Source organism: Carica papaya, chromosome 8, assembly GCF_054855325.1.
Source record: "Carica papaya isolate Zhongbai chromosome 8, ASM5485532v1, whole genome shotgun sequence".
In the NCBI taxonomy this organism is placed as follows: Eukaryota; Viridiplantae; Streptophyta; class Magnoliopsida; order Brassicales; family Caricaceae; genus Carica; species Carica papaya.
The window spans coordinates 18,111,691-18,139,169 of NC_142316.1; the positions used below are offsets into that span (position 1 = coordinate 18,111,691).

Sequence of the window (27,479 nt, forward strand, 5' to 3'; positions counted from 1 at the left end):
AAATGTGAGTCACTGCGCTGTGGCATTTTACTTGATATTTATACGAGAACGAGAGGTGCAGTGCACATGCACAATGAAACAAATGACGGGAAGGGGAAGAAAGGAGAAGGAGTGTACGTATTTGCAGCGCGAAATTAAATAGGTGCGATCATACCAGCACTAATGCACCGTATCCCATCAGAACTTAGCAGTTAAGTGTGCTTGGGCGGGAGTAGTACTCGGATTGGTGACCTCCTGGGAAGTCCTCGTGTTGCACCCATTTTTTTTCAGATGGATCATTCGACGTTACGCGCGAATGCAATTATAAACCGCTGGTTCATTCGCAAAAGTGAGTCATGATGCCAGGGCATTTTACTTGATATTAGAACAAGAAGGAGAGATGCAGAGTGCACGCACAAGGAAACAAATAATGGGAGATGGGATGGAGGGAGAAAGAGTGTATGTATTTACAGCGCAGAATGAAACATGAGCAATCATACCAGCACCAATGCAACGGATTCTATCAGAACTCCGCAAGTTAAGGGTGCTTGGGCGAGAGTAGCACTAGGATGGGTGACCTCATGCGAAGTCCTTATATTTCACCTATTTTCTTAGGAAGTCCTCGTGTTGCACCCATTTTTTTGCAGATAATTCTTTCGACGTTACACGCGACTTGAATTATGGTCCTCAGGTTTATTCGCAAATGTGAGTCACGGCACCGTAGCATTTTACTTGATATTAGAACGAGCACGGGAGGTGCAGTGCGCACGCACAAGGAAACAAATGACGGGAGGGGGAAGAAAGGAGAAGAAATTTATGTATTTGCAGCGCAAAATTAAATGGGTGCGATCATACCAGCACTAATGCACCGGATCCCATCAGAACTACGCAGTTAAGTGTGCTTGGGCGAGAGTAGTACTCGGATGGGTGACCTCCTGGGAAGTCCTCGTGTCGCACCAATTTTTTTCAGATGGGTCGTTCGACGTTACACGCGACTGGAACTAGGGTCCGCTGGTTTATACGCAAATGTGAGTCAAGAAGCAGGGGCATTTTAACCGATATTAGAAGGAGAAGAAGAGGTGCAGTGTGAACGCACAAGGAAACAATTGATGGGAGGGGGAGGGAAGGAGAAGGAGTGTATGTATTTTCAGCACGAAATGAAACAGGTGCGATTATACCAGCACTAATGCAACGGATTCTATCAGAACTCCGTAGGTAAGGGTGCTTTGGCGAGAGTAGTACTAGCATGGGTTACCTCCTGCGAAGTCCTTATATTTCACCCATTTTCTTAGGAAGTCCTCGTGTTCCACCCATTTTTTTGCAGATGATTCTTTCGACAATACGCGCGACTTGAAGTATGGCCCTCAGGTTTATTCGCAAATGTGAGTTACGGCACCGTAGCATTTTAATTGATATTAGAACGAGCACGGGAGGTGCAGTGCGCACGCACAAGGAAACAAATGACGGGAAGGGTAAGAAAGGAGAAGGAGTTTATGTATTTGCAGCGCGGAATTAAACGGGTGCAATCATACCAGCACTAATGCACTGGATCCCATCAGAACTCTGCAGTTAAGTGTGCTTGGGCGAGAGTAGTACTCGGATTGGTGATCACCTGGGAAGTCCTCGTGTCGCACAAATTTTGTTTCAGACGGGTCGTTCGACGTTACGCGCGACTGGAACTATGGTCCGCTGGTTTATACGCAAATGTGAGTCAAGAATCAGGGGCATTTTAATCGATATTAGAACGAGAAGGAAAGGTGCAGTGTGAACGCACAAGGAAACAAATGATGGGAGGGGGGGAGGGAAGAAGGAGTGTATTTATTTTCAGATGGAAATTAAACAAGTGTGGTCACACCAGCACAAATGCACCGGATCCCATCAGAACTCCGCAGTTAAGTGTGCTTTGGCGAAAGTAGTACAATGATGGGTTACCTCCTGGGAAGTTCTCGTGTTGCACCCATTTTCTTTTTTTCAGATGTGCCGTTCGACGTTACGCGCGACTTGAATTATAGTCCGCAGAATTATTCGCAAATGTTTGTCACGGTGCCGTGGCATTTTACTTGATATTTGAAAGAGAACGAGAGGTGCAGTGCGCACGCACAAGGAAACAAATGACGGGAGGGGGAAGAAAGGAGAAGGAGTGTATGTATTTACAGCGCGAAATGAAACAGGTGCGATTATACCAGCACTAATGCAACGGATTCTATCAGAACTCTGTAGGTAAGGGTGCTTGGGCGAGAGTAGTACTAGCATGGGTTACCTCCTGCGAAGTCCTTATATTTCACCCATTTTCTAGTGAAGTCCTCGTGTTGTACCCATTTTTTTGCAGATGATTCTTTCGACGTTACGCGCGATTTGAATTATGGTCCTCAGGTTTATTCGCAGATGTGAGTCACGGCACTGTAGTATTTTACTTGATATTAGAACGAGAACGGGAGGTGCAGTGCGCATGCACAAGGATACAAATGACGGGAGGGGGAAGAAAGGGGAATGAGTTTATGTATTTGTAGCACAAAATTAAACAGGTGTGATCATACCGGCACTAATACACTGGATCCCATCAGAACTCCGTAGTGAAGTGTGCTTGGGCGAGATTAGTACTCGAATGGGTGACCTCCTTGAAGTCCTCGTGTCGCACTAATTTTTTTTTTCAGACGGGTCGTTCGACGTTACGCGCGACTGGAACTAGGGTTCACTGGTTTATACGCAAATGTGAGTCAAGAAGCAGGGGCATTTTAATCGATATTAGAACGAGAAGGAGAGATGCAGAGTGCACGCACAAGGAAACAAATGACGGGAGGGGGGATGGAGGGAGAAAAAGTGTATGTATTAGCAGCGCAGAATGAAACATGAGCAATCATACCAGCACCAATGCAACGGATTCTATCAGAACTCCGCAAGTTAAGGGTGCTTGGGCGAGAGTAGCACTAGGATGGGTGACCTCATGCGAAGTCCTTATATTTCACCCATTTTCTTAGGAAGTCCTCGTGTTCCACCCATTTTTTTGCAGATGATTCTTTCGACGATACGCGCGACTTGAATTATGGTCCTCAGGTTTATTCGCAAATATAAGTCACGGCACCGTAGCATTTTACTTTATATTAGAAGGAGCACGGGAGGTGCAGTGCGTACGCACAAGGAAACAAATGACGGGAGGGGGAAGAAAGGAGAAGGAATTTATGTATTTGCAGCGCGGAATTAAACGGGTGCGATCATACCAGCACTAATGCACCTGATCCCGTCAGAACTCCGCAGTTAAGTGTGCTTTGGCGAGAGTAGTACTCGGATTGATGAGCTCCTGGGAAGTCCTCGTGTCGCACCAATTTTTTTTCAGACGGGTCGTTCGACGTTACGCGCGACTGGAACTAGGGTCTGCTGGTTTATACGCAAATGTGAGTCAAGAAGCAGGGGCATTTTAATCGATATTAGAACGAGAAGGAGAGGTGCAGTGTGAACGCACAAGGAAACAATTGATGGGAGGGGGAAGGAAGGAGAAGGAGTGTATGTATTTTCAGCAAGAAATGAAACAGGTGCGATCATACCAGCACTAATGCAACGGATTCTATCAGAACTCCGTAGGTAAGGGTGCTTGGGCGAGAGTAGTACTAGCATGGGTTACCTCCTGCGAAGTCCTTATATTTCACCCATTTTCTTGTAAAGTCCTCGTGTTGCACCCATTTTTTTGCAGATGATTCTTTCGACGTTACGCGCGACTTGAATTATGGTCCTCAGGTTTATTCGCAAATGTGAGTCACGGCGCCGTGGCATTTTACTTGATATTAGAACGAGAACGGGAGGTGCAGTGCGCACGTACAAGGAAACAAATGACGGGAGGGGGAAGAAAGGGGAATGAGTTTATGTATTTGTAGCGCAAAATTAAACAGGTGTGATCATACCAGCACTAATGCACCGGATCCCATCAGAACTCTGCAGTTAAGTGTGCTTGGGCGAGAGTTGTGCCCGGATGGGTGACCTCCTGGGAATTCCTCGTGTCGCACTAATTTTTTTTTCAGACGGGTCGTTCGACGTTACGCGCGACTGGAACTAGGGTCCACTGGTTTATACGCAAATGTGAGTCAAGAAGCAGGGGCATTTTAATCGATATTAGAACGAGAAGGAGAGATACAGAGTGCACGCACAAGGAAACAAATGACGGGAGGGGGGATGGAAGGAGAAAGAGTGTATGTATTTGCAGTGCAGAATGAAACATGAGGGATCATACTAGCACTAATGCAACGGATTCTATCAGAACTCCGCATTTAAGGGTGCTTGGGCGAGAAAAGTACTCGGATGGGAGACCTCCTGCGATGTCCTTATATTTCACCTATTTTCTTGGGAGGTCCTCGTGTTGCACCCATCTTTTTGCAGATGATTCTTTCGACGTTACGCGCGACTTGATTTATGGTCCGCAGGTTTATTCGCAAATGTGAGTCACAGTGTCGTGCCATTTTACTTGATATTAGAACGAGTACGGGAGGTGCAATGCGCACGCACAAGGAAACAAATGACGGGAGGAGGAAGAAAAGAGAAGGAGTGTATGTATTTGAAGCGCAAAATTAAACAAGTGGCATCATACCAGCACTAATGCACTGGATCCCATCAAAACTCTGCAGTTAAGTGTGCTTGGGCGAGAGTAGTACTCGAATGGGTGAACTCTTGGGAAGTCCTCGTATCGCAACAATTTTTTTTCAGATGGGTCGTTCGACGTTACGCGTGACTAGAACTATGGTCCGCTGGTTTATACGCAAATGTGAGTCAAGAATCAAGGGAATTTTAATCAATATTAGAACGAGAAGGGGAGGTGCAGTGTGAACGCATAAGGAAACAAATGATGGGAGGGGGGGAGGGAAGAAGGAGTGTATGTATTTTCAGCAGAAAATTAAACAGGTGCGGTCACACCAGCACAAATGCACCGGATCTCATCAGAACTCCGCAGTTAAGTGTGCTTTGGAGAAAGTAGTACAATGATGGGTTACCTCCTGGGAAGTTCTCGTGTTGTACCCATTTTCTTTTTTTCAGATGTGCCGTTCGACGTTACGCGCGACTTGAATTATTGTCCTCAGGTTTATTCGCAAATGTGAGTCACGGCGCCGTGGTATTTTACTTGATAGTAGAACGAGAACGGGAGGTGCAGTGCGCACGCAAAAGGAAACAAATGACGGGAGGGGGAAGAAAGGGGAATGAGTTTATGTATTTGCAGTGCGAAATTAAACAGGTGCGATCATACCAGCACTAATGCACCGGATCCCATCAGAACATCGCAGTGAACTGTGCTTGGGCGAGATTAGTACTCGGATGGGTGACCTCCTGGGAAGTCTTCGTGTCGCACCAATTTTTTTTCAGACGGGTCGTTCGACGTTACGCGCGACTGGAACTGGGGTCCGCTGGTTTATACGCAATTGTGAGTCAAGAAGAAGGGGCATTTTAATCGATATTAGAATGAGAATGAGAGATGCAGAGTGTACGCACAAGGAAACAAATGACGGAAGGGGGGATGGAGGGAGAAAAAGTGTATGTATTTGCAGCGCATAATGAAACATGAGCGATCATACCAGCACCAATGCAACGGATTCTATCAGAACTCCGCAAGTTAAGGGTGCTTGGGCGAGAGTAGCACTAGGATGGGTGACCTCCTGCGAAGTCCTTATATTTCACCAATTTTCTTAGGAAGTCCTCGTGTTGCACCCATTTTTTTGCAGATGATTCTTTCGACGATACGCGCGACTTGAATTATTGTCCTCAGGTTTATTCGCAAATGTGAGTCACGGCACCGTAGCATTTTACTTGATATTAGAACGAGCACAGGAGGTGCAATGCGCACGCACAAGGAAACAAATGACGGGAGGGGGAAGAAAGGAGAAGGAGTTTATGTATTTGCAGCGTGGAATTAAATGGGTGCGATCATACCAGCACTAATGCACCGGATCCCATCAGAACTTCGCAGTGAAGTGTGCTTGGGCGAGAAAAGTACTCGGATGGGTGACCTCCTACGAAGTCCTTATATTTCAGCTATTTTCTTGGGAGGTCCTCGTGGTGCACCCATCTTTTTGCAGATGAATCTTTCGACGTTACGCGCGACTTTATTTATGGTCCGCAGGTTTATTCGCAAATGTGAGTCACAGCGTCGTGGCATTTTACTTGATATTAGAACGAGTACGGGAGGTGCAATGCACACGCACAAGGAAACAAATGACGGGAGGAGGAAGAAAAGAGAAGGAGTGTATGTATTTGAAGCGCAAAATTAAACAAGTGGCATCATACCAGCACTAATGCACTGGATCCCATCAGAACTCTGCAGTTAAGTGTGCTTGGGCGAGAGTAGTACTCGAATGGGTGAACTCTTGGGAAGTCCTCGTATCGCAACAATTTTTTTTCAGATGGGTCGTTAGACGTTACGCGTGACTAGAACTATGGTCCGCTGGTTTATACGCAAATGTGAGTCAAGAATCAAGGGCATTTTAATCGATATTAGAACGAGAAGGAGAGGTGCAGTGTGAACGCACAAGGAAACAAATGATGGGAGGGGGGGAGGGAAGAAGGAGTGTATGTATTTTCAGCACAAAATTAAACAGGTGCGGTCACACCAGCACAAATGCACCGGATCCCATCAGAACTCCGCAGTTAAGTGTGCTTTGGAGAAAGTAGTACAATGATGGGTTACCTCCTGGGAAGTTCTCGTGTTGTACCCATTTTCTTTTTTTCAGATGTGCCGTTCGACGTTACGCGCGACTTGAATTATTGTCCTCAGGTTTATTCGCAAATGTGAGTCACGGCCCGTGGTATTTTTCTGATTGTAGAACGAGAACGGGAGGTGCAGTGCGCACGCAAAAGGAAACAAATGACGGGAGGGGGAAGAAAGGGGAATGAGTTTATGTATTTGCAGTGCGAAATTAAACAGGTGCGATCATACCAGCACTAATGCACCGGATCCCATCAGAACTTCGCAGTGAAGTGTGCTTGGGCGAGATTAGTACTCGGATGGGTGACCTCCTGGGAAGTCCTCGTGTCGCACCAATTTTTTTTCAGACGGGTCGTTCGACGTTACGCGCGACTGGAACTGGGGACCGCTGGTTTATACGCAATTGTGAGTCAAGAAGAAGGGGCATTTTAATCGATATTAGAACGAGAATGAGAGATGCATAGTGTACGCACAAGGAAACAAATGACGGAAGGGGGGATGGAGGGAGAAAAAGTGTATGTATTTGCAGCGCATAATGAAACATGAGCGATCATACCAGCACCAATGCAATGGATTCTATCAGAACTCCGCAAGTTAAGGGTGCTTGGGCGAGAGTAGCACTAGGATGGGTGACCTCCTGCGAAGTCCTTATATTTCACCCATTTTCTCAGGAAGTCCTTGTGTTGCACCCATTTTTTTGCAGATGATTCTTTCGATGATACGAGCGACTTGAATTATGGTCCTCAGGTTTATTCGCAAATGTGAGTCACGGCACCGTAGCATTTTACTTGATATTAGAACGAGAAGGAGAGGTGTAGTGCGCACGCACAAGGAAACAAATGATGGGAGGGGGGGAGGGAAGAAGGAGTGTATGTATTTTCAGCACGAAATTAAACAGGTGCGGTCACACCAGCACAAATGCACCGGATCCCATCAGAACTCCGCAGTTAAGTGTGCTTTGGCGAAAGTAGTACAATGATGGGTTACCTCCTTGGAAGTTCTCGTGTTGCACCCATTTTCTTTTTTTCAGATGTGCCGTTCGACCTTACGCGCGACCTTAATTATGGTCCGCAGATTTATTCGCAAATGTGAGTCACGGCGCCGTGGCATTTTACTTTATATTTGAGCGAGAACGAGAGGTGCAGTGCGCACGCACAAGGAAACAAATGACGGGAGGGGGAATAAAAGAGAAGGAGTTTATGTATTTGCAGCGCGAAATTAAACAGGTTCGATCATACCAGCACTAATGCACCGGATCCCATCAGAACTCCGCAGTTAAGTGTGCTTGGGCGAGAGCAGTACTCGGATGGGTGACATCCTGAGAAGTCCTCGTGTCGCACTAATTTTTTTCCAGACGGGTCGTTCGACGTTACGCGCGACTAGAACTAGGGTCCGCTGGTTTATACGCAAATGTGAGTCAAGAAGCAGGGGCATTTTAATCGATATTAAAACGAGAATGAGAGATGCAGAGTGCACGCACAAGGAAACAATTGATGGGAGGGGGAGGGAAGGAGAAGGAGTGCATGTATTTTCAGCACGAAATGAAACAGGTGCGATCATACCAGCACTAATGCAACGAATTCTATCAGAACTCCGTAGGTAAGGGTGCTTGGGCGAGAGTAATACTAGCATGGGTTACCTCCTGCGAAGTCTTTGTATTTAACCCATTTTCTTCTGAAGTCCTCGTGTTGCACCCATTTTTTTGTAGATAATTCTTTCGACGTTACGCGCGACTTGAATTATTGTCCTCAGGTTTATTCGCAAATGTGAGTCACGGCGCTGTAGCATTTCACTTGATATTAGAACGAGAACGGGAGGTGCAGTGCGCACGCACAAGGAAATAAATAACGGGTGGGGGAAGAAAGGGGAATGAGTTTATGTATTTACAGCGCGAAATTAAACAGGTGCGATCATACTAGCACTAATGCACCGGATCCCATCAGAACTCCGCAGTTATGTGTGCTCGAGCGAGATTAGTACTCGGATGGGTGACCTCCTGGGAAGTCCTCGTGTCGCACCAATTATTTTTCAAACGGGTCGTTCGACGTTACGCGCGTCTGGAACTAGGGTCCGCTAGTTTATTCGCAAATGTGAGTCAAGAAGCAGGGGCATTTTAATCGATATTAGAACGAGAATGAGAGGTGAAGTGTGAACGCACATGGAAACAAATGACGGGCAGGGGAAGAAAGGAGAAGGAGTGTATGTATTTGCAGCGCGAAATTAAACAGGTGGGATCATACCAGCACTAAAGCTCCAGATCCCATCAGAACTCCGCAGTTAAGTGTGCTTGGGCGAGAGTAGTACTCGGATGGGTGACCACTTGCGAAGCCCTCGTGTTGCACCTATTTTTTTTTGGATGGGTTGTTCGACGTTAAGCGCGAATGGAATTATAAACCGCTGGTTCATTTGCAAAGGTGAGTCACGGTGCCGGGGCATATTACTTGATATTAGAATGAGAAAGAGAGATGCAGAGTGCACGCACAAGGAAACAAATGACAGGAGGGGGGATGGAAGAAGAAAGAGTGTATGTATTTCCAGTGCTGAATGAAACATGAGGGATCATACCAGCACTAATGCAACGGATTCTATCAGAACTCCGCAGTTAAGGGTGCTTGGGCGTGAAAAGTACTCGGATGGGTGACCTCCTGCGAAGTCCTTATATTTCACCCATTTTCTTGGGAGGTCCTCGTGTTGCACCCATCTTTTTGCAGATAATTCTTTCGACGTTACACGCGACTTGATTTATGGTCCACAGGTTTATTCGCAAATGTGAGTCACGGCGCCGCGACATTTTACTTGATATTAGAACGAGTACGGGAGGTGCAGTGTGCACGCACAAGGAAACAAATGACGGGAGGTGGAATAAAAGAGAAGGACTGTATGTATTTGAAGCGCAAAATTAAATAAGTGGCAACATACCAGCACTAATGCACTGGATCCCATCAGAACTCTGCAGTTAAGTGTGTTTGGGCAAGAGTAGTACTCGGATGGGTGACCTCTTGGGAAGTTCTCGTATCGCAACAATTTTTTTGCAGATGGGTCGTTCGACATTACACGCGACTGGAATTATGGTCCGCTGGTTTATACGCAAAAGTGAGTCAAGAATCAGGGGCATTTTAATCGATATTAGAACGAGAAGGAGAGGTGCAGTGTGAACGCACAAGGAAACAAATGATGGGAGGGGGGAGGGAAGAAGGAGTGTATGTATTTTCAGCACGAAATTAAACAGGTGTGGTCACACTAGCACAAATGCACCGCATCCCATCAGAACTCCGCAGTTAAGTGTGCTTTGGCGAAAGTAGTGCAATGATGGGTTACCTCATGGGAAGTTCTCGTGTTGCACCCATTTTCTTTTTTTCAAATTTGTCGTTCGACGTTACGCGCGACTTTAATTATGGTCCGCAGATTTATTCGCAAATGTGAGTCACGGCGTCGTAGCATTTTACTTGATATTTGAATGAGAACGAGAGGTGTAGTGCGCACGCACAAGGAAACAAATGACGGGAAGGGGAAGAAAGGATAAGGAGTTTACGTATTTGCAGCGCGAAATTAAACAGGTGCGATCATACCAGCACTAATGCACCGGATCCCATCAGAACTCCGCAGTTAAGTGTGCTTGGGCGAGAGTAGTACTCGGATTAGAGACCTTGTGGGAAGTCCTCGTGTCGCACTAATTTTTTTTTCAGACGGGTCGTTCGACGTTACGCGCGACTGGGACTAGGGTCCACTGGTTTATACGCAAATGTGAGTCAAGAAGCAGGGGCATTTTAGTCGATATTAGAACGAGAAAAAGAGATGCAGAGTGCACGCACAAGGAAACAAATGACGGGAGGGGGGGTGGAGGGAGAAAAAGTGTATGTATTTGCAGCGCAGAATGAAACATGAGCAATCATACCAGCATCAATGCAATGGATTCTATCAGAACTCTGCAAGTTAAGGGTGCTTGGGCGAGAGTAGCACTAGGATGGGTGACCTCCTGCGAAGTCCTTATATTTCACCCATTTTCTTAGGAAGTCCTCGTGTTGCACCCATTTTTTTGCAGATGATTCTTTCGACGATACGCGCGACTTGAATTATGGTCCTCAGTTTTATTCGCAAATGTGAGTTACGGCACCGTAGCATTTTACTTGATAATAGAACGAGCACGGGAGGTGCAGTGCGCACGCACAAGGAAACAAATGACGGGAGGGGCAAGAGAGGAGAAGGAGTTTATGTATTTGCAGCGCGAAATTAAATGGGTGTGATCATGCCAGCACTAATGCACCGGATCCCATCAGAACTCCGCAGTTAAGTGTGCTTGGGCGAGAGTAGTACCCGGATGGGTGACCTCCTGAGAAGTCCTCGTGTCGCACCATTTTTTTTTCAGACGGGTCGTTTGATGTTACGCTTGACTGGAACTAGGGTCTGCTGGTTTATACTCAAATGTGAGTAAAAAAACAGGGGCATTTTAATCGATATTAGAACGAGAAGGGGAGGTGCAGTGTGAACGCACAAGGAATCAATTGATGGGAGGGGGAGGGAAGGAGAAGGAGTGTATGTATTTTCAGCACGAAATGAAACAGGTGCGATCATACCAACACTAATGCAACGGATTCTATCAGAACTCCGTAGGTAAGGGTACTTGAGCGAGAGTTGTACTAGCATGGGTTATCTCCTGCGAAGTCCTTATATTTCACCAATTTTCTTGTGAAGTCCTCGTGTCGCACCAATTTTTTTTTTCAGACGGGTCGTTCGACGTTACGCGCGTCTGGAACTAGGGTCCGCTGGTTTATACGCAAATGTGAGTCAAGAAGCAGGGGCATTTAATCGATATTAGAACGAGAATGAGAGGTGAAGTGTGAACGCACAAGAAAACAAATGACGGGAGGGGGAAGAAAGATGAAGGAGTGTATGTATTTGCAGCGCGAAATTAAACAGGTGGGATCATACCAGCACTAAAGCCCCGGATCCCATCAGAACTCCGCAGTTAAGTGTGCTTGGCGAGATTAGTACTCGGATGGTTGACCTCCTGGGAAGTCCTCGTGTCGCACCAATTTTTTTTCAGACGGGTTGTTCGACGTTACGCGCGTCTGGAACTAGGGTCCGCTAGTTTATACGCAAATGTGAGTCAAGAAGCAGGGGCATTTCAATCGATATTAGAACGAGAATGAGAGGTGAAGTGTGAACGCACAAGGAAACAAATGACGGGAGGGGGAAGAAAAGAGAAGGAGTGTATGTATTTGCAGCGCGAAATTAAACAGGTGCGATTATACCAGCACTAAAGCTTCGGATCCCATCAGAACTCCGCAGTTAAGTGTGCTTTGGCGAGAGTAGTTCTCGGATGGGTGACCACCTGGGAAGCTCTCGTGTTGCTCCTATTTTTTTTCGGATGGGTTGTTCGACGTTACGCGCGAATGGAATTATAAACCGCTGGTTCATTTGCAAAGGTGAGTCACGGTGCCGGGGCATATTACTTGATATTAGAACGAGAAAGAGAGATGCAGAGTGCACGCACAAGGAAACAAATGACGGGAGGGGGGATGGAAGGAGAAAGAGTTTATGTATTTGCAGCGCAAAATTAAACGGGTGCGATCATATCAGCACTAATGCACCGGATCCCATCAGAACTCCGCAGTTAAGTGTGCTTGGGCGAGAGTAGTACTCGGATGGGTGACCTCCTGGGAAGTCCTCGTGTAGCACTAATATTTTTTTCAGACGGGTCGTTCGACGTTACGCGCGACTGGAACTAGGGTCCATTGGTTTATACGCAAATGTGAGTCAAGAAGCAGGGGCATTTTAATTGATATTAGAACGAGAAAGAGAGATGCAGAGTGCACGCACAAGGAAACAAATGACGGGAGGGGGGATGGAGGGAGAAAAAGTGTATGTATTTGCAACCAAGAATGAAACATGAGCAATCATACCAGCACCAATGCAACGGATTCTATCAGAACTCCGCATTTAAGGGTGCTTGGGCGAGAAAAAGTACTCGGATGGGTGACCTCCTGCGAAGTCCTTATATTTCACCCATTTTCTTGGGTGGTCCTCGTGTTGCACCCAATGTTTTGAAGATGATTCTTTCGACGTTACACGCGACTTGAATTATGGTCCTCAGGTTTATTCGCAAATGTGAGTCACGGCGCTGTACCATTTTACTTGATATTAGAACGAGAACGGGAGGTGCAGTGCGCACGCACAAGGAAACAAATTATGGGAGGGGGAAGAAAGGAGAAGGAGTTTATGTATTTGCACCGCGAAATGAAACAGGTGCGATCATACCAACACTAATGCAACGAATTCTATCAGAACTCCGTAGGTAAGGGTGCTTGGGCGAGAGTAGTACTAGCATGGGTTACCTCCTGCGAAGTCCTTATATTTCACCCATTTTCTTGTGAAGTCCTCGTGTTGCACCCATTTTTTTGCAGATGATTCTTTCGATGTTACGCGCGACTTGAATTATGGTCCTCAGGTTTATTCGCAAATGTGAGTCACGGCACTGTTGCATTTTACTTGATATTAGAACGAGAACGGGAGGTGTAGTGCGCCCGCACAAGGAAACAAATGACGGGAGGGGGAAGAAAGGGGAATGAGTTTATGTATTTGCAGCGCAAAATTAAACAGGTGCGATCATACCAGCACTAATGCACCGGATCCCATCAGAACTCCGTAGTTAAGTGTGGTTTGGCGAGAGTAGTACTCGGATTGTTGACCTCCTGGGAAGTCCTCGTGTCGCACTAATTTTTTTTCTCAGACGGGTCATTCGACGTTACGCGCGACTGGAACTAGGGTCCACTGGTTTATACGCAAATGTGAGTCAAGAAGCAGGGGCATTTTAATCGATATTAGAACGAGAATAAGAGGTGAAGTGTGAATGCACAAGGAAACAAATGACGGGAGGGGGAAGAAAGGAGAAGGAGTGTATGTATTTGTAGCGCGAAACTAAACAGGTGCGATCATACCAGCACTAAAGCCCCGGATCCCATCAGAGCTCCGCAGTTAAGTGTGTTTGGCGAGATTAGTACTCGGATGGTTGACCTCCTGGGAAGTCCTCGTGTCGCACCAATTTTTTTTCAGACGGGTCGTTCGACGTTACGCGTGTCTGGAACTAGGGTCCGCTGGTTTATACGCAAATGTGAGTCGAGAAGCAGGGGCATTTTAATCGAAATTAGAACGAGAATGAGAGGTAAAGTGTGAACGCACATGGAAACAAATGACGGGAGGGGGAAGAAAGAAGAAGGAGTGTATGTAGTTGCAGCGCGAAATTAAACAGGTGTGATCATACCAGCACTAAAGCTCCGGATCCCATCAGAACTCTGCAGTTAAGTGTGCTTGGGCTAGAGTAGTTCTCGGATGGGTGACCACTTGGGAAGTCCTCGTGTTGCACCCATTTTTTTTTTTCAGATGTGCCGTTCGACGTTACGCGCGACTTTAATTATGGTCCGCAAATTTATTCGCAAATGTGAGTCACGGCGCCGTGGCATTTTACTTGATATTTAAACGAGAACGAGAGGTGCAGTGCGCACGCACAAGGAAACAAATGACGGGAGGGGGAAGAAAGGAGAAGGAGTTTATGTATTTGCAGCGCGAAATTAAACCGGTGCGATCATACCAGCACTAATGCACCGGATCCCATCAGAACTCTGTAGTTAAGTGTGCTTGGGCGAGAGTAGTACTCGGATGGGTGACTTCTTGGGAAGTCCTCGTGTCGCACCAATTTTTTTTCAGACGGGTCGTTCGACGTTACGCACGACTGGAGTGTATGTATTTTCAGCACGAAATGGAACAGGTGCGATCATACCAGCACTAATGCAACGGATTCTATCAGAACACCGTAGGTAAGGGTGCTTGGGCGAGAGTAGTACTAGCATGGGTTACCTCCTGCGAAGTCCTTATATTTCACCCATTTTCTTGTGAAGTCCTCGTGTTGCACCCATTTTTTTGCAGATGATTCTTTCGACGTTACGCGCGACTTGAATTATGGTCCTCAGGTTTATTCGCAAATGGGAGTCACGTCGCCGTGGCATTTTACTTGATATTAGAACGAGCACGGGAGGTACAGTGCGCACGCACAAGGAAAGAAATGACAGGAGGAGGAAGAAAAGAGGAGTTTATGTATTTGAAGCGCAAAATTAAACAAGTGGCATCATACCAGCACTAATGCACTGGATCCAATCAGAACTCTCCAGTTAAGTGTGCTTGGGTGAGAGTAGTACTCGGATGGGTGACCTCTTGGGAAGTCCTCGTATCGCAACAATTTTTTTTCAGATGGGTCGTTCAACGTTACGCGCTACTGGAACTATGGTCCGCTGGTTTATACGCAAATGTGAGTCAAGAATCTGGAGAATTTTAATCGATATTAGAACGAGAAGGAGAGGTGCAGTGTGAACGCACAAGGAAACAAATGATGGGAGGGGGGGAGGGAAGAAGGAGTGTATGTATTTTCAGCACGAAATTAAACAGGTGCGGTCACACCAGCACAAATGCACCGGATCCCATCAGAACTCCGCAGTTAAGTGTGCTTTGGCGAAAGTAGTACAATGATGGGTTACCTCCTGGGAAGTTCTTGTGTTGCACCCATTTTCTTTTTTTCAGATGTGCCGTTCGACGTTATGCGCGACTTTAATTATGGTCCGCAGATTTATTCGCAAATGTGAGTCACGGCGCCGTGGGATTTTACTTGATATTTGAACAAGAACGAGAGGTGCAGTGCGCACGCACAAGGAAAAAAATCATGGGAGGGGGAAGAAAGGAGAAGGAGTTTATGTATTTGCAGCGCGAAATGAAACAGGTGCGATCATACCAGCACCAATGCAACGGATTCTATCAGAACTCCGCAAGTTAAGGGTGCTTGGGCGAGAGTAGCACTAGGATGGGTGACTTCCTGCGAAGTCCTTATTTTTCACCCATTTTTTTAGGAAGTCCTCTTGTTGTACCTATTTTTTTGCAGATGATTCTTTCGACGATACGCGCGACTTGAATTATGGTCCACAGGTTTATTCGCAAATGTGAGTCACGGCACCGTAGCATTTTACTTTACATTAGAACGAGCACGGGAGGTGCAGTGCGCACGCACAAGGAAACAATTGATGGGAGGGGGAGGGAAGGAGAAGGAGTGTATGTATTTTTAGCACGAAATGAAACAGGTGCGATCATACCAGCACTAATGCAACGGATTCTATCAGAACTCCGTAGGTAAGGGTGCTTGGGCGAGAGTAGTACTAGCATGGGTTACCTCCTGCGAAGTCCTTATATTTCACCCATTTTCTTGTGTAGTCCTCGTGTTGCACCCATTTTTTTGCAGATGATTCTTTAGACGTTACGCGCGACTTGAATTATGGTCCTCAAGTTTATTCACAAATGTGAGTCACGAAGCTGTAGCATTTTACTTGATATTAGAACGAGAACAGGAGGTGCAGTGCGCACGCACAAGGAAACAAATGACGGGAGGGGGAAGAAAGGGGAATAAGTTTATGTATTTGCAGCGCGAAATTAAACAGGTGCGATCATACCAGCACTAATGCACCGGATCCCATCAGAACTCCGCAGTGAAGTGTGCTTGGGCGAGATTAGTACTCGGATGGGTGACCTCCTGGTAAGTTCTCGTGTCGCACCAATTTTTTTTGAGACGGGTCGTTCGACGTTACGCGCGTCTGGAACTAGGGTCCGCTGGTTTATACGCAAATGTGAGTCAAGAAGCAGGGGCATTTTAATCGATATTAGAACGAGAATGAGAGGTGAAGTGTGAACGCACAAGGAAACAAATGACGGGAGGGGGAAGAAAGGAGAAGGAATGTATGTATTTGCAGCGCGAATTTAAACAGGTGCGATCATACCAGCACTAAAGCCCCGGATCCCATCAGAATTCCGCAGTTAAGTGTACTTGGGCGAGAGTAGTACTCGGATGGGTGACTACTTGGGAAGCCCTCGTGTTGCACCTATTTTTTTTCGGATGGGTTGTTCGACGTTACGCGCGAATAAATTTATAACCCGCTGGTTCATTTGCAAAGGTGAGTCACGGCGCCGTGGCATTTTACTTGATATTTGAACGAGAACGAGAGGTGCAGTGCGCACGCACAAGGAAACAAATGACGAGACGGGGGATGGAAGAAGAAAGAGTGTATGTATTTGCAGTGCAGAATGAAACATGAAGGATCATACCAGCACTAATGCAACGGATTCTATCAGAACTCCACAGTTAAGGGTGCTTGGGCGAGAAAAGTACTCGGATGGGTGACCTCCTGCGAAGTCCTTATATTTTACCCATTTTCTTGGGAGGTCCTCGTGTTGCACCCATCTTTTTGGAGATGATTCTTTTGACGTTACGCGCGAATAGAATTATAAACTGCTAGTTCATTTGCAAAGTTGAGTCACGGCGCCGTGGCATTTTACTTGATATTAGAACGACTACGGGAGATGCAGTGCGCACGCACAAAGAAACAAATGACGGGAGGAGGAAGAAAGGAGAAGGAGTGTGTGTATTTGAAGCGCAAAATTAAACAAGTGGCATCATACCAGCACTAATGCACTTGATCCCATCAGAACTATGCAGTTAAGTGTGCTTGGGCGAGAGTAGTACTCGGATGGGTGACCTCTTGGGAAGTTCTCGTATCGCAACAATTTTTTTTCAGATGGGTCGTTCGACGTTACGCGCGACTGGAACTATGGTCCGCTGGTTTATACGCAAATGTGAGTCAAGAATCAGGGGCATTTTCATCGATGTTTGAACGAGAAGGAGAGGTGCAGTGTGAACGCACAAGGAAACAAATGATGGGAGGGGGGGAGGGAAGAAGGAGTGAATGTATTTTCAGCACGAAATTAAACAGGCGCGGTCACACCAGCACAAATGCACCGGATCCCATCAGAACTCCGCAGTTAAGTGTGCTTTGGCGAAAGTAGTACAATGATGGGTTACCTCCTGGGAAGTTCTCGTGTCGCACCCATTTTCTTTTTTTCAGATGTGCCGTTCGACGTTACGCGCGACTTTAATTATGGTCCGCAGATTTATTGGCAAATGTGAGTCACGGCGCCGTGGCATTTTACTTGATATTTGAATGAGAACGAGAGGTGCAGTGCGCATGCACAAGGAAACGAATGACGGGAGGGGAAAGAAAGGAGAAGGAGTTTATGTATTTACAGCGCGAAATTAAACAGGTGCGATCATACCAGCACTAATGCACCGGATCCCATTAAGTGTGCTTGGGCGAGAGTAGTACTCGGATGGTTGACCTCCTGGGAAGTCCTCGTGTCGCACTAATTTTTTTTTTCAGACGGGTCGTTCGACGTTACGCGCGACTGAAACTATGGTCCATTGGTTTATACGCAAATGTGAGTCAAGAAGCAGGGGCATTTAATCGATATTAGAAAGAGAATGAGAGATGCAGAGTGCACGCACAAGGAAACAAATGACGGGAGGGGGGATGGAGGGCGAAAAAGTGTATGTATTTGCAGCGCAGAATGAAACATGAACAATCATACCAGCACCAATGCACCGGATTCTATCAGAACTTTGCAAGTTAAGGGTGTTTGGGCGAAAGTAGCACTAGGATGGGTGACCTCCTACGAAGTCCTTATATTTCACCCATTTTCTTAGGAAGTTCTCGTGTTGCACCCATTTTTTTGCAGATGATTCTTTCGACGATACGCACGACTTGAATTATGGTCCTCAGGTTTATTCGCAAATGTTAGTCATGACACCGTAGCATTTTACTTGATATTAGAACGAGCACGGGAGGTGCAGTGCGCACGCACAAGGAAACAAATGACGGGAGGGGGAAGAAAGGGCATGGAGTTTATGTATTTGCAGAGCGGAATTAAACGGGTGCGATCATACCAGCACTAATGCACCGGATCCCATCAGAACTCCACAGTTAATTGTGCTTGGGTGAGAGTAGTACTCGGATGAGTGACCTCCTGGGAAGTCCTCGTGTCGCACCAATTTTTTTTCAGACAGGTCGTTCGACGTTACGCACGACTGAAACTAGGGTCCGCTGGTTTATACGCAAATGTGAGTCAAGAAGAAGGGGCATTTTAATCGATATTAGAACGAGAAGGAGAGGAGCAGTGTGAACGCACAAGGAAACAATTGATGGGAGGGGGAGGGAAGGAGAAGGAGTGTATGTATTTTCAGCACGAAATGAAACAGGTGCAATCATACCATCACTAATGCAACGGATTCTATCAGAACTCCGTAGGTAAGGGTGCTTGGGCGAGAGTAGTACTAGCATGGGTTACCTCCTGCGAAGTCCTTATATTTCACCATTTTCTTGGGAGGTCCTCGTGTTGCACCCTTCTTTTTGCAGATGATTCTTTCGACGTTACGCGCGACTTGATTTATGTTCCACAGGTTTATTTGCAAATGTGAGTCACGGCGCCGTGGCATTTTACTTGATGTTAGAACGAGTACGGGAGGTGCAGTGCGCACGCACAAGGAAACAAATGACGGATGAGGAAGAAAAGAGAATGAGTGTATGTATTTGAAGCGCAAAATTAAACAAGTGGCATCATACCAGCACTAATGCATTGGATCCTATCAGAACTCTACAGTCAAGTATGCTTTGGCGAGAGTAGTACTCGGATGGGTGACCTCTTGGGAAGTCCTCGTATCGCAACAATTTTTTTTAGATGGGTCGTTCGACGTTATGCGCGACTGGAACTATGGTCCGCTGGTTTATACGCAAATGTGAGTCAAGAATCAGGAGCATTTTAATCGATATTAGAACGAGAAGGAGAGGTGCAGTGTGAACGCACAAGGAAACAAATGACGGGAGGGGGAAGAAAGGAGAAGGAGTGTATGTATTTTCAGCACGAAATTAAACAAGTGCGGTCACACCAGAACAAATGCACCGGATCCCATCAGAACTCCGCAGTTAAGTGTGCTTTGGCGAAAGTAGTATAAAGATGGGTTACCTCCTGGGAGGTTCTCGTGTTGCACCCATTTTCTTTTTTTCAGATGTGCCATTCGACGTTACGCGCGAATTTAATTATGGTCCGCAGATTTATTCGCAAATGTGAGTCACGGCGCCGTTGCATTTTACCTGATATTTGAACGAGAACGAGAGGTGCAGTGCGCACGCACAAGGAAACAAATGACGGGAGGGGGAAGAAAGGAGAAGGAGTTTATGTATTTGCAGCGCAAAATTAAACAGGTGCGATCATACCAGCATAAATGCACCGGATCCTATCAGAACTCCGCAGTTAAGTGTGCTTTGGTGAAAGTAGTGCAATGATGGGTTACCTCGTGGGAAGTTCTTGTGTTGCACCCATTTTCTTTTTTTCAGATGTGTCGTTCGACGTTACGCGCAACTTTAATTATGGTCCACAGATTTATTCGCAAATGTGAGTCACGGCGCCGTGGCATTTTACTTGATATTTGAACCCGAACGAGAGGTGCAGTGCGCACGCACAAGGAAACAAATGATGGGAGGGGGAAGAAAAGGGAAGGAAATTATCTATTTGCAGCGCAAAATTGATTAGGTGTGATCATACCAGCACTAATGCACTGGATCCCATCAGAACTCTGCAGTTAAGTGTGCTTGGGCGAGAGTAGTACTCGGATGGGTGACCTCCTGGGAAGTCCTCGTGTCGCACTAATTTTTTTTTTAGACGGGTCGTTCGACGTTACGCGCGACTGGAACTAGGGTCCCCTGCTTCATACGCAAATGTGAGTCAAGAAGCAGGGGCATTTTAATCGATATTAGAACGAGAAGGAGATATGCATAGTGCACGCACAAGGAAACAAATGACGGGAGAGGGGATGGAGGGAGAAAAAGTGTATGTATTTGCGGCGCAGAATGAAACATGAGCAATCATACCAGCACCAATGCGACGGATTCTATTAGAACTCCGCAAGTTAAGGGTGCTTGGGCGAGAGTAGTACTAGCATGGGTATCCTCCTGCGAAGTCCTTATATTTCACCCATTTTCTTGTGAAGTCCTCGTGATGCACCCATTTTCTTTTTTTCAGATGTGTCGTTCGACGTTACGCGCGACTTTAATTATGGTCCCCAAATTTATTCGCAAATGTGAGTCACGGCGCCGTGGCATTTTACTTGATATTTGAACGAGAACGAGAGGTGCAGTGCGCACGCACAAGGAAACAAATGACGGGAGGGGGAAGAAAGGAGAAGGAGTTTATGTATTTGCAGCGCGAAATTAAACCGGTGCGATCATACCAGCACTAATGCACCGGATCCCATCAGAACTCCGCAGTTAAGTGTGCTTGGGCGAGATTAGTACTCGGATGGGTGACCTCACGGGAAGTCCTCGTGTCGCACTAATTTATTTTTCAGACGGGTCGTTCGACGTTACGCGCGTCTGGAACTAGGGTCCGCTGGTTTATACGCAAATGTGAGTCAAGAAGCAGGGGCATTTTAATCGCTATTAGAACGAGAATGAGAGGCGAAGTGTGAACGCACAAGGAAACAAATGACGGGAGGGGGAAGAAAGGAGAAGGAGTGTATGTATTTACAGCAGAAAATTAAACAGGTGCGATCATACCAGCACTAAAGCTCCGGATCCCATCAGAACTCCGCAGTTAAGTGTGCTTGGGCGAGGGTAGTACTCGGATGGGTGACCACCTGGGAAGCCCTCGTGTTGCACCTATTTTTTGTCGGATGGGTTGTTCGACGTAACGCGCGAATGGAATTATAAACCGCTGGTTCATTTGCAAAGGTGAGTCACGGTGCTGGGGCATATTACTTGATATTAGAACGAGAAAGAGAGATGCAGAGTGCACGCACAAAAAAACAAATGACGGGAGATGGGATGGAATGAGAAAGAATGTATGTATTTGCAGTGCGGAATGAAACATGAGGGATCATACCAGCACTAATACAACGGATTCTATCAGAACTCTGTAGTTAAGGGTGCTTGGGCGAGAAAAGTACTCGGATGGGTGACCTCCTGCGAAGTCCTTATATTTCACCCATTTTCTTGGGAGATCCTCGTGTTGCACCCATCTTTTTGCAGATGATTCTTTCGATGTTACGGGCGACTTGATTTATGGTCCGCAGGTTTATTCGCAAATTTGAGTCACGGCGCCGTGGCATTTTACTTGATATTAGAAGAAGTACGGGAGGTGCAGTGCGCACGCACAAGGAAACAAATGACGGGAGGAGGAAAAAAAGAGAAAGAGTGTATGTATTTGAAGCGCAAAATTAAACAAGTGGCATCATACCCGCACTAATGCACTGGATCCAATCAGAACTCCGTAGGTAAGGGTGCTTGGGCGAGAGTAGTACTAGCATGGGTTACCTCCTGCGAAGTCCTTATATTTCACCCATTTTCTTGTGAAGTCCTCGTGATGCACCCATTTTCTTTTTTTCAGATGTGCCATTCAACGTTATGCGCGACTTTAATTATGGTCCGAAGATTTATTCGCAAATGAGAGTCACGGCGCCGTGGCATTTTACCTGATATTTGAACGAGAACGAAAGGTGCAGTGCGCACGCACAAGGAAACAAATGACGGAAGGGGGGATGGAAGGAGAAAGAGTGTATGTATTTGCAGTGCAGAATGAAACATGAGGGATCATACCAGCACTAATGCAACGGATTCTATCAGAACTCCGCAGTTAAGGGTTCTTGGGCGAGAAAAGTACTCGGATGGGTGACCTCCTACGAAGTCCTTATATTTCACCCATTTTCTTGGGAGGTCCTCGTGTTGCACCCATCTTTTTGCATATGATTCTTTCGACGTTACGCGCTGCTTGATTTATGGTCCGCAGGTTTATTTGCAAATGTGAGTCACGGCGCCTTGGCATTTTACTTGATATTAGAACGAGTACGGGAGGTGCAGTGCGCACGCACAAGGAAATAAATGATGGGAGGAGGAAGAAAAGAGAAGGAGTGTATGTATTTAAAGCGCAAAATTAAACAAGTGGCATCATACCAGCACTAATGCACTGGATCCCATCAGAACTCTGCAGTTAAGTGTGCTTGGGCGAGTGTAGTACTCGGATGGGTGACCTCTTGGGAAGTCCTCGTATCGCAACAATTTTTTTTCAGATGGGTCGTTCGTCGTTACGCGCGACTGGAACTATGGTCCGCTGGTTTATACGCAAATGTGAGTCAAGAATTAGGGGCATTTTAATCGATATTAGAACGAGAAGGAGAGGTGAAGTGTGAACGCACAAGGAAACAAATGACAGGAGGGGGGATGGAGGGAGAAAAAGTGTATGTATTTGCAGCGCAGAATGAAACATGAGCAATCATACCAGCACCAATGCGACGGATTCTATTAGAACTCCGCAAGTTAAGGGTGCTTGGGCGAGAGTAGCAGTAGGATGGGTGACCTCCTGCAAAGTCTTTATATTTCACCAATTTTCTTAGGAAGTTCTCGTGTTGCACCCATTTTTTTGTAGATGATTCTTTCGACGATACGTGCGACTTGAATTATGGTCGTCAGATTTATTCGCAAATGTGAGTCACGGCACCGTAGCATTTTACTTGATTTTAGAACGAGCACGGGAGGTGCAGTGCGCACGCACAAGGAAACAAATGACGGGAGGGGGAAGAAAGGAGAAGGAGTTTATGTATTTGCATCGCGGAATTAAACGGGTGCGATCATACCAGCACAAATGCACCGGATCCCATCAGAACTCCGCAGTTAAGTGTGCTTTGGCGAAACTAGTACAATGATGGGTTACCTCCTGGGAAGTTCTAGTGTTACACCCATTTTCTTTTTTTCAGATGTGCCGTTCGACGTTACGCGCGACTTTAATTATGGTCCGCAGATTTATTCGCAAATGTGAGTCACGGCGCCGTGGCATTTTACTTGATATTTGAACGAGAAAGAGAGGTGCAGTGTGAACGCATAAGGAAACAATTGATGGGAGGGGGAGGGAAGGAGAAGGAGTGTATGTATTTTCATCACGAAATGAAACAGGTGCGATCATACCAGCACTAATGCAACGGATTCTATCAGAACTCCGTAGGTAAGGGTGCTTGGGCGAGAGTAGTACTAGCATGGGTTACCTCCTGCGAAGTCCTTATATTTCACCCTTTTTCTTGTGAAGTCCTCGTGATGCACCCATTTTCTTTTTTTCAGATGTGTCGTTCGACGTTACGCGCGACTTTAATTATAGTCCACAAATTTATTCGCAAATGTGAGTCACGGCGCCGTGGCATTTTACTTGATATTTGAACGAGAACGAGAGGTGCAGTGCGCACGCACAAGGAAACAAATGACGGGAGGGGGAAGAAAGGAGAAGGAGTTTATGTATTTGCAGCGCGAAATTAAACCGGTGCGATCATACCAGCACTAATGCACCGGATCCCATCAGAACTCTGCAGTTAAGTGTGCTTGGGCGAGATTAGTACTCGGATGGGTGACCTTACGGGAAGTCCTTGTGTCGCACTAATTTTTTTTTCAGACGGGTCGTTCGACGTTACGCGCGTCTGGAACTAGGGTCCGCTGGTTTATACGCAAATGTGAGTCAAGAAGAAGGGGCATTTTACTTGATATTAGAAGAAGTACGGGAGGTGCAGTGTGAACACACAAGGAAACAAATGACGGGAGGGGGAAGAAAAGAGAAAGAGTGTATGTATTTGAAGCGCAAAATTAAACAGGTGCGATCATACCAGCACTAAAGCTCCGGATCCCATCAGAACTCCGCAGGTAAGGGTGCTTGGGCGAGAGTAGTACTAGCATGGGTTACCTCCTGGGAAGCCCTTATATTTCACCCATTTTCTTGTGAAGTCCTCGTGATGCACCCATTTTCTTTTTTTCAGATGTGCCATTCGACGTTACGCGCGACTTTAATTATGGTCCGAAGATTTATTCGCAAATGTGAGTCACGACGCTGTAGCATTTTACCTGATATTTGAACGAGAACGAGAGGTGCAGTGCGCACGCACAAGGAAACAAATGACGGGAGGGGGGATGGAAGGAGAAAGAGTGTATGTATTTGCAGTGCAGAATGAAACATGAGGGATCATACCAGCACTAATGCAACGGATTCTATCAGAACTCCGCAGTTAAGGGTGCTTGGGCGAGAAAAGTACTCGGATGGATGACCTCCTGCGAAGTCCTTATATTTCACCCATTTTCTTGGGAGGTCCTCGTGTTGCACCCATCTTTTTGCATATGATTCTTTCGACGTTACGCGCGGCTTGATTTATGGTCCGCAGGTTTATTCGCAAATGTGAGTCACGGCGCCGTGGCATTTTACTTGATATTTGAACGAGAACGAGAGGTGCAGTGCGCACGCACAAGGAAACAAATGACGGGACGGGGGATGGGAGGAGAAACAGTGTATGTATTTGCAGTGCAGAATGAAACATGAGGGATCATACCAGCACTAATGCAACGGATTCTATCAGAACTCCGCAGTTAAGGGTGCTTGGGCGAGAAAAGTACTCGGATGGGTGACCTCCTGCGAAGTCCTTATATTTCACCCATTTTCTTGGGAGGTCCTCGTGTTGTACCCATCTTTTTGCAGATGATTCTTTCGACGTTACGCGCGAATAGAATTATAAACCGCTGGTTCATTTGCAAAGGTGAGTCACGGCGCCGTGGCATTTTACTTAATATTAGAACGAGTACGGGAGGTGCAGTGCGAACGCACAAGGAAACAAATGACGGGAGGAGGAAGAATAGAGAAGGAGTGTATGTATTTGAAGCGCAAAATTAAACAAGTGGCATCATACCAGCACTAATGCACTTGATCCCATCAGAACTCTGCAGTTAAGTGTGCTTGGGCGAGAGTAGTACTCGGATGGGTGACCTCTTGGGAAGTTCTCGTATCGCAACAATTTTTTTTCAGATGGGTCGTTCGACGTTACTCGCGACTGGAACTATGGTCTGCTGGTTTATACGCAAATGTGAGTCAAGAATCAGGGGCATTTTCATCGATGTTAGAACGAGAAGGAGAGGTGCAGTGTGAACGCACAAGGAAACAAATGATGGGAGGGGGGGAGGGAAGAAGGAGTGAATGTATTTTCAGCACGAAATTAAACAGGCGCGGTCACACCAGCACAAATGCACCGGATCCCATCAGAACTCCGCAGTTAAGTGTGCTTTGGCGAAAGTAGTACAATGATGGGTTACCTCCTGGGAAGTTCTCGTGTTGCACCCATTTTCTTTTTTTCAGATGCGCCATTCGACGTTACGCGCGACTTTAATTATGGTCCGCAGATTGATTCGCAAATGTGAGTCACGGCGTCGTGGCGTTGTACTTGATATTTGAACGGGAACGAGAGGTGCAGTGCGCACGCACAAGGAAACAAATGACGGGAGGGGGAAGAAAGGAGAAGGAATTTATGTATTTGCAGCGCGAAATTAAATAGGTGCGATCATACCAGCACTAATGCACCAGATGCCATCAGAACTCCGCAGTGAAGTGTGCTTGGGCGAGATTAGTACTCGGATGGGTGACCTCCTGGGAAATCCTCGTGTCGCACCAATTTTTTTTGAGACGGGTCTTTCGACGTTACGCGCGTTTGGAACTAGGGTCCGCTGGTTTATACGCAAATGTGAGTCAAGAAGCAGGGACATTTTAATCGATATTAGAACGAGAATGAGAGGTGAAGTGTGAATGCACAAGGAAACAAATGACGGGAGGGGGAAGAAAGGAGAAGGAGTGTATGTATTTGCAGCGCGAATTTAAAAAGGTGCGATCATACCAACACTAAAGCCCCGGATCCCATCAGAACTCCGCTGTTAAGTGTGCTTGGGCGAGAGTAGTACTCGGATGGGTGACTACTTGGGAAGCCCTCGTGTTGCACCTATTTTTTTTCGGATAGGTTGTTCGACGTTACGCGCGAATGGAATTATAAACCGCTGGTTTATTTGTAAAGGTGAGTCACGGCGCCGTGGCATTTTACTTGATATTTGAACGAGAACGAGAGGTGCAGTGCGCACGCACAAGGAAACAAATGACGGGACGAGGGATGGAAGAAGAAAGAGTGTATGTATTTGCAGTGCAGAATGAAACATGAGGGATCATACCAGCACTAATGCAACGGATTCTATCAGAACTCCGCAGTTAAGGGTGCTTGGGCAAGAAAAGTACTCGGATGGGTGACCTCCTGCGAAGTCCTTATATTTCACCCATTTTCTTGGGAGGTCCTCGTGTTGCACCCATCTTTTTGGAGATGATTCTTTCGACGTTACGCGCGAATGGCATTATAAACCGCTAGTTCATTTGCAAAGGTGAGTCACGGCGCCGTGGCATTTACTTGATATTAGAACGAGTACGGGAGGTGCAGTGCGCACGACAAGGAAACAAATGACGGGATGAGGAACAAAAGAGAAGGAGTGTGTGTATTTGAAGCGCAAAATTAAACAAGTGGCATCATACCAGCACTAATGCACTTGATCCCATCAGAACTCTGCAGTTAAGTGTGCTTGGGCGAGAGTAGTTCTCGGATGGGTGACCTCTTGGGAAGTTCTCGTATCGCAACAATTTTTTTTCAGATGGGTCGTTCGACGTTACGCGCGACTGGAACTATGGTCCGCTGGTTTATACGCAAATGTGAGTCAAGAATCAGGGGCATTTTCATTGATATTAGAATGAGAAGGAAAGGTGCAGTGTGAACGCACAAGGAAACAAATGATGGGAGGGGGGAGGGAAGAAGGAGTGTATGTATTTTCCGCACGAAATTAAACAGGTGCGGTCACACCAGCACAAATGCACCGGATCCCATCAGAACTCTGCAGTTAAGTGTGCTTTGGCGAAAGTAGTACAAAGATGGGTTACCTCCTGGGAGGTTCTCGTGTTACACCCATTTTCTTTTTTTCAGATGTGCCGTTCGACGTTACGCGCGAGTATAATTATGGTCCGCAGATTTATTCGCAAGTGTGAGGCACGGCGTCGTGGCATTTTACTTGATATTTGAACGAGA

General features: G+C 46.5%; 7 non-coding genes and 44 pseudogenes across 7 annotated transcripts; all 51 read left to right on the top strand.

The window, feature by feature from the left end:
* Nucleotides 1-140: 140 nt before the first annotated feature.
* On the top strand, nucleotides 141-259 carry LOC148246884 (5S ribosomal RNA; annotated as a pseudogene).
* Nucleotides 260-820: 561 nt separating this feature from the next.
* Nucleotides 821-939, top strand: LOC148246885 (5S ribosomal RNA). Its single transcript, XR_015815239.1, has one exon. It is a non-coding gene; the product is annotated as a 5S ribosomal RNA (ribosomal RNA).
* A 558-nt stretch (nucleotides 940-1,497) lies between these two features.
* LOC148246886 (5S ribosomal RNA) lies at nucleotides 1,498-1,616 on the top strand (annotated as a pseudogene).
* A 204-nt stretch (nucleotides 1,617-1,820) lies between these two features.
* LOC148246887 (5S ribosomal RNA) lies at nucleotides 1,821-1,939 on the top strand (annotated as a pseudogene).
* A 563-nt stretch (nucleotides 1,940-2,502) lies between these two features.
* On the top strand, nucleotides 2,503-2,620 carry LOC148246888 (5S ribosomal RNA; annotated as a pseudogene).
* A 563-nt stretch (nucleotides 2,621-3,183) lies between these two features.
* Nucleotides 3,184-3,302, top strand: LOC148246889 (5S ribosomal RNA; annotated as a pseudogene).
* A 559-nt stretch (nucleotides 3,303-3,861) lies between these two features.
* Nucleotides 3,862-3,980, top strand: LOC148246890 (5S ribosomal RNA; annotated as a pseudogene).
* Nucleotides 3,981-4,864: 884 nt separating this feature from the next.
* On the top strand, nucleotides 4,865-4,983 carry LOC148246891 (5S ribosomal RNA; annotated as a pseudogene).
* A 209-nt stretch (nucleotides 4,984-5,192) lies between these two features.
* LOC148246892 (5S ribosomal RNA) lies at nucleotides 5,193-5,311 on the top strand (annotated as a pseudogene).
* Nucleotides 5,312-5,872: 561 nt separating this feature from the next.
* On the top strand, nucleotides 5,873-5,991 carry LOC148246893 (5S ribosomal RNA; annotated as a pseudogene).
* Nucleotides 5,992-6,227: 236 nt separating this feature from the next.
* LOC148246894 (5S ribosomal RNA) lies at nucleotides 6,228-6,345 on the top strand (annotated as a pseudogene).
* A 204-nt stretch (nucleotides 6,346-6,549) lies between these two features.
* On the top strand, nucleotides 6,550-6,668 carry LOC148246895 (5S ribosomal RNA; annotated as a pseudogene).
* Nucleotides 6,669-6,875: 207 nt separating this feature from the next.
* Nucleotides 6,876-6,994, top strand: LOC148246896 (5S ribosomal RNA). Its single transcript, XR_015814976.1, has one exon. It is a non-coding gene; the product is annotated as a 5S ribosomal RNA (ribosomal RNA).
* Nucleotides 6,995-7,554: 560 nt separating this feature from the next.
* Nucleotides 7,555-7,673, top strand: LOC148246897 (5S ribosomal RNA; annotated as a pseudogene).
* A 209-nt stretch (nucleotides 7,674-7,882) lies between these two features.
* Nucleotides 7,883-8,001, top strand: LOC148246898 (5S ribosomal RNA; annotated as a pseudogene).
* A 559-nt stretch (nucleotides 8,002-8,560) lies between these two features.
* Nucleotides 8,561-8,679, top strand: LOC148246899 (5S ribosomal RNA; annotated as a pseudogene).
* A 205-nt stretch (nucleotides 8,680-8,884) lies between these two features.
* Nucleotides 8,885-9,003, top strand: LOC148246900 (5S ribosomal RNA; annotated as a pseudogene).
* A 561-nt stretch (nucleotides 9,004-9,564) lies between these two features.
* On the top strand, nucleotides 9,565-9,682 carry LOC148246901 (5S ribosomal RNA; annotated as a pseudogene).
* A 203-nt stretch (nucleotides 9,683-9,885) lies between these two features.
* On the top strand, nucleotides 9,886-10,004 carry LOC148246902 (5S ribosomal RNA; annotated as a pseudogene).
* A 209-nt stretch (nucleotides 10,005-10,213) lies between these two features.
* On the top strand, nucleotides 10,214-10,332 carry LOC148246903 (5S ribosomal RNA; annotated as a pseudogene).
* Nucleotides 10,333-10,894: 562 nt separating this feature from the next.
* Nucleotides 10,895-11,013, top strand: LOC148246904 (5S ribosomal RNA). Its single transcript, XR_015815275.1, has one exon. It is a non-coding gene; the product is annotated as a 5S ribosomal RNA (ribosomal RNA).
* Nucleotides 11,014-11,573: 560 nt separating this feature from the next.
* Nucleotides 11,574-11,691, top strand: LOC148246905 (5S ribosomal RNA; annotated as a pseudogene).
* A 205-nt stretch (nucleotides 11,692-11,896) lies between these two features.
* Nucleotides 11,897-12,015, top strand: LOC148246906 (5S ribosomal RNA; annotated as a pseudogene).
* A 206-nt stretch (nucleotides 12,016-12,221) lies between these two features.
* LOC148246907 (5S ribosomal RNA) lies at nucleotides 12,222-12,340 on the top strand (annotated as a pseudogene).
* A 916-nt stretch (nucleotides 12,341-13,256) lies between these two features.
* On the top strand, nucleotides 13,257-13,375 carry LOC148246908 (5S ribosomal RNA; annotated as a pseudogene).
* A 207-nt stretch (nucleotides 13,376-13,582) lies between these two features.
* LOC148246909 (5S ribosomal RNA) lies at nucleotides 13,583-13,700 on the top strand (annotated as a pseudogene).
* Nucleotides 13,701-13,905: 205 nt separating this feature from the next.
* Nucleotides 13,906-14,024, top strand: LOC148246910 (5S ribosomal RNA; annotated as a pseudogene).
* A 208-nt stretch (nucleotides 14,025-14,232) lies between these two features.
* LOC148246911 (5S ribosomal RNA) lies at nucleotides 14,233-14,351 on the top strand. The gene has a single exon (XR_015815199.1). It is a non-coding gene; the product is annotated as a 5S ribosomal RNA (ribosomal RNA).
* Nucleotides 14,352-14,773: 422 nt separating this feature from the next.
* LOC148246912 (5S ribosomal RNA) lies at nucleotides 14,774-14,891 on the top strand (annotated as a pseudogene).
* Nucleotides 14,892-15,095: 204 nt separating this feature from the next.
* Nucleotides 15,096-15,214, top strand: LOC148246913 (5S ribosomal RNA; annotated as a pseudogene).
* A 918-nt stretch (nucleotides 15,215-16,132) lies between these two features.
* On the top strand, nucleotides 16,133-16,251 carry LOC148246914 (5S ribosomal RNA). Its single transcript, XR_015815121.1, has one exon. It is a non-coding gene; the product is annotated as a 5S ribosomal RNA (ribosomal RNA).
* A 205-nt stretch (nucleotides 16,252-16,456) lies between these two features.
* LOC148246915 (5S ribosomal RNA) lies at nucleotides 16,457-16,575 on the top strand (annotated as a pseudogene).
* Nucleotides 16,576-17,136: 561 nt separating this feature from the next.
* LOC148246916 (5S ribosomal RNA) lies at nucleotides 17,137-17,254 on the top strand (annotated as a pseudogene).
* Nucleotides 17,255-17,458: 204 nt separating this feature from the next.
* On the top strand, nucleotides 17,459-17,577 carry LOC148246917 (5S ribosomal RNA; annotated as a pseudogene).
* Nucleotides 17,578-18,453: 876 nt separating this feature from the next.
* On the top strand, nucleotides 18,454-18,572 carry LOC148246918 (5S ribosomal RNA; annotated as a pseudogene).
* An 880-nt stretch (nucleotides 18,573-19,452) lies between these two features.
* LOC148246919 (5S ribosomal RNA) lies at nucleotides 19,453-19,571 on the top strand (annotated as a pseudogene).
* Nucleotides 19,572-19,780: 209 nt separating this feature from the next.
* LOC148246920 (5S ribosomal RNA) lies at nucleotides 19,781-19,899 on the top strand (annotated as a pseudogene).
* Nucleotides 19,900-20,108: 209 nt separating this feature from the next.
* LOC148246921 (5S ribosomal RNA) lies at nucleotides 20,109-20,227 on the top strand (annotated as a pseudogene).
* A 566-nt stretch (nucleotides 20,228-20,793) lies between these two features.
* Nucleotides 20,794-20,912, top strand: LOC148246922 (5S ribosomal RNA). Its single transcript, XR_015814256.1, has one exon. It is a non-coding gene; the product is annotated as a 5S ribosomal RNA (ribosomal RNA).
* A 206-nt stretch (nucleotides 20,913-21,118) lies between these two features.
* On the top strand, nucleotides 21,119-21,237 carry LOC148246923 (5S ribosomal RNA). Its single transcript, XR_015815665.1, has one exon. It is a non-coding gene; the product is annotated as a 5S ribosomal RNA (ribosomal RNA).
* Nucleotides 21,238-22,511: 1,274 nt separating this feature from the next.
* LOC148246924 (5S ribosomal RNA) lies at nucleotides 22,512-22,629 on the top strand (annotated as a pseudogene).
* Nucleotides 22,630-23,190: 561 nt separating this feature from the next.
* On the top strand, nucleotides 23,191-23,309 carry LOC148246925 (5S ribosomal RNA; annotated as a pseudogene).
* A 209-nt stretch (nucleotides 23,310-23,518) lies between these two features.
* On the top strand, nucleotides 23,519-23,637 carry LOC148246926 (5S ribosomal RNA; annotated as a pseudogene).
* A 239-nt stretch (nucleotides 23,638-23,876) lies between these two features.
* On the top strand, nucleotides 23,877-23,995 carry LOC148246927 (5S ribosomal RNA; annotated as a pseudogene).
* Nucleotides 23,996-24,201: 206 nt separating this feature from the next.
* On the top strand, nucleotides 24,202-24,320 carry LOC148246928 (5S ribosomal RNA; annotated as a pseudogene).
* Nucleotides 24,321-25,270: 950 nt separating this feature from the next.
* LOC148246929 (5S ribosomal RNA) lies at nucleotides 25,271-25,388 on the top strand (annotated as a pseudogene).
* Nucleotides 25,389-25,592: 204 nt separating this feature from the next.
* LOC148246930 (5S ribosomal RNA) lies at nucleotides 25,593-25,711 on the top strand (annotated as a pseudogene).
* Nucleotides 25,712-25,920: 209 nt separating this feature from the next.
* On the top strand, nucleotides 25,921-26,039 carry LOC148246931 (5S ribosomal RNA; annotated as a pseudogene).
* Nucleotides 26,040-26,244: 205 nt separating this feature from the next.
* LOC148246932 (5S ribosomal RNA) lies at nucleotides 26,245-26,363 on the top strand (annotated as a pseudogene).
* Nucleotides 26,364-26,922: 559 nt separating this feature from the next.
* Nucleotides 26,923-27,040, top strand: LOC148246933 (5S ribosomal RNA; annotated as a pseudogene).
* A 203-nt stretch (nucleotides 27,041-27,243) lies between these two features.
* LOC148246934 (5S ribosomal RNA) lies at nucleotides 27,244-27,362 on the top strand (annotated as a pseudogene).
* The last annotated feature ends 117 nt before the right edge of the window (nucleotides 27,363-27,479 follow it).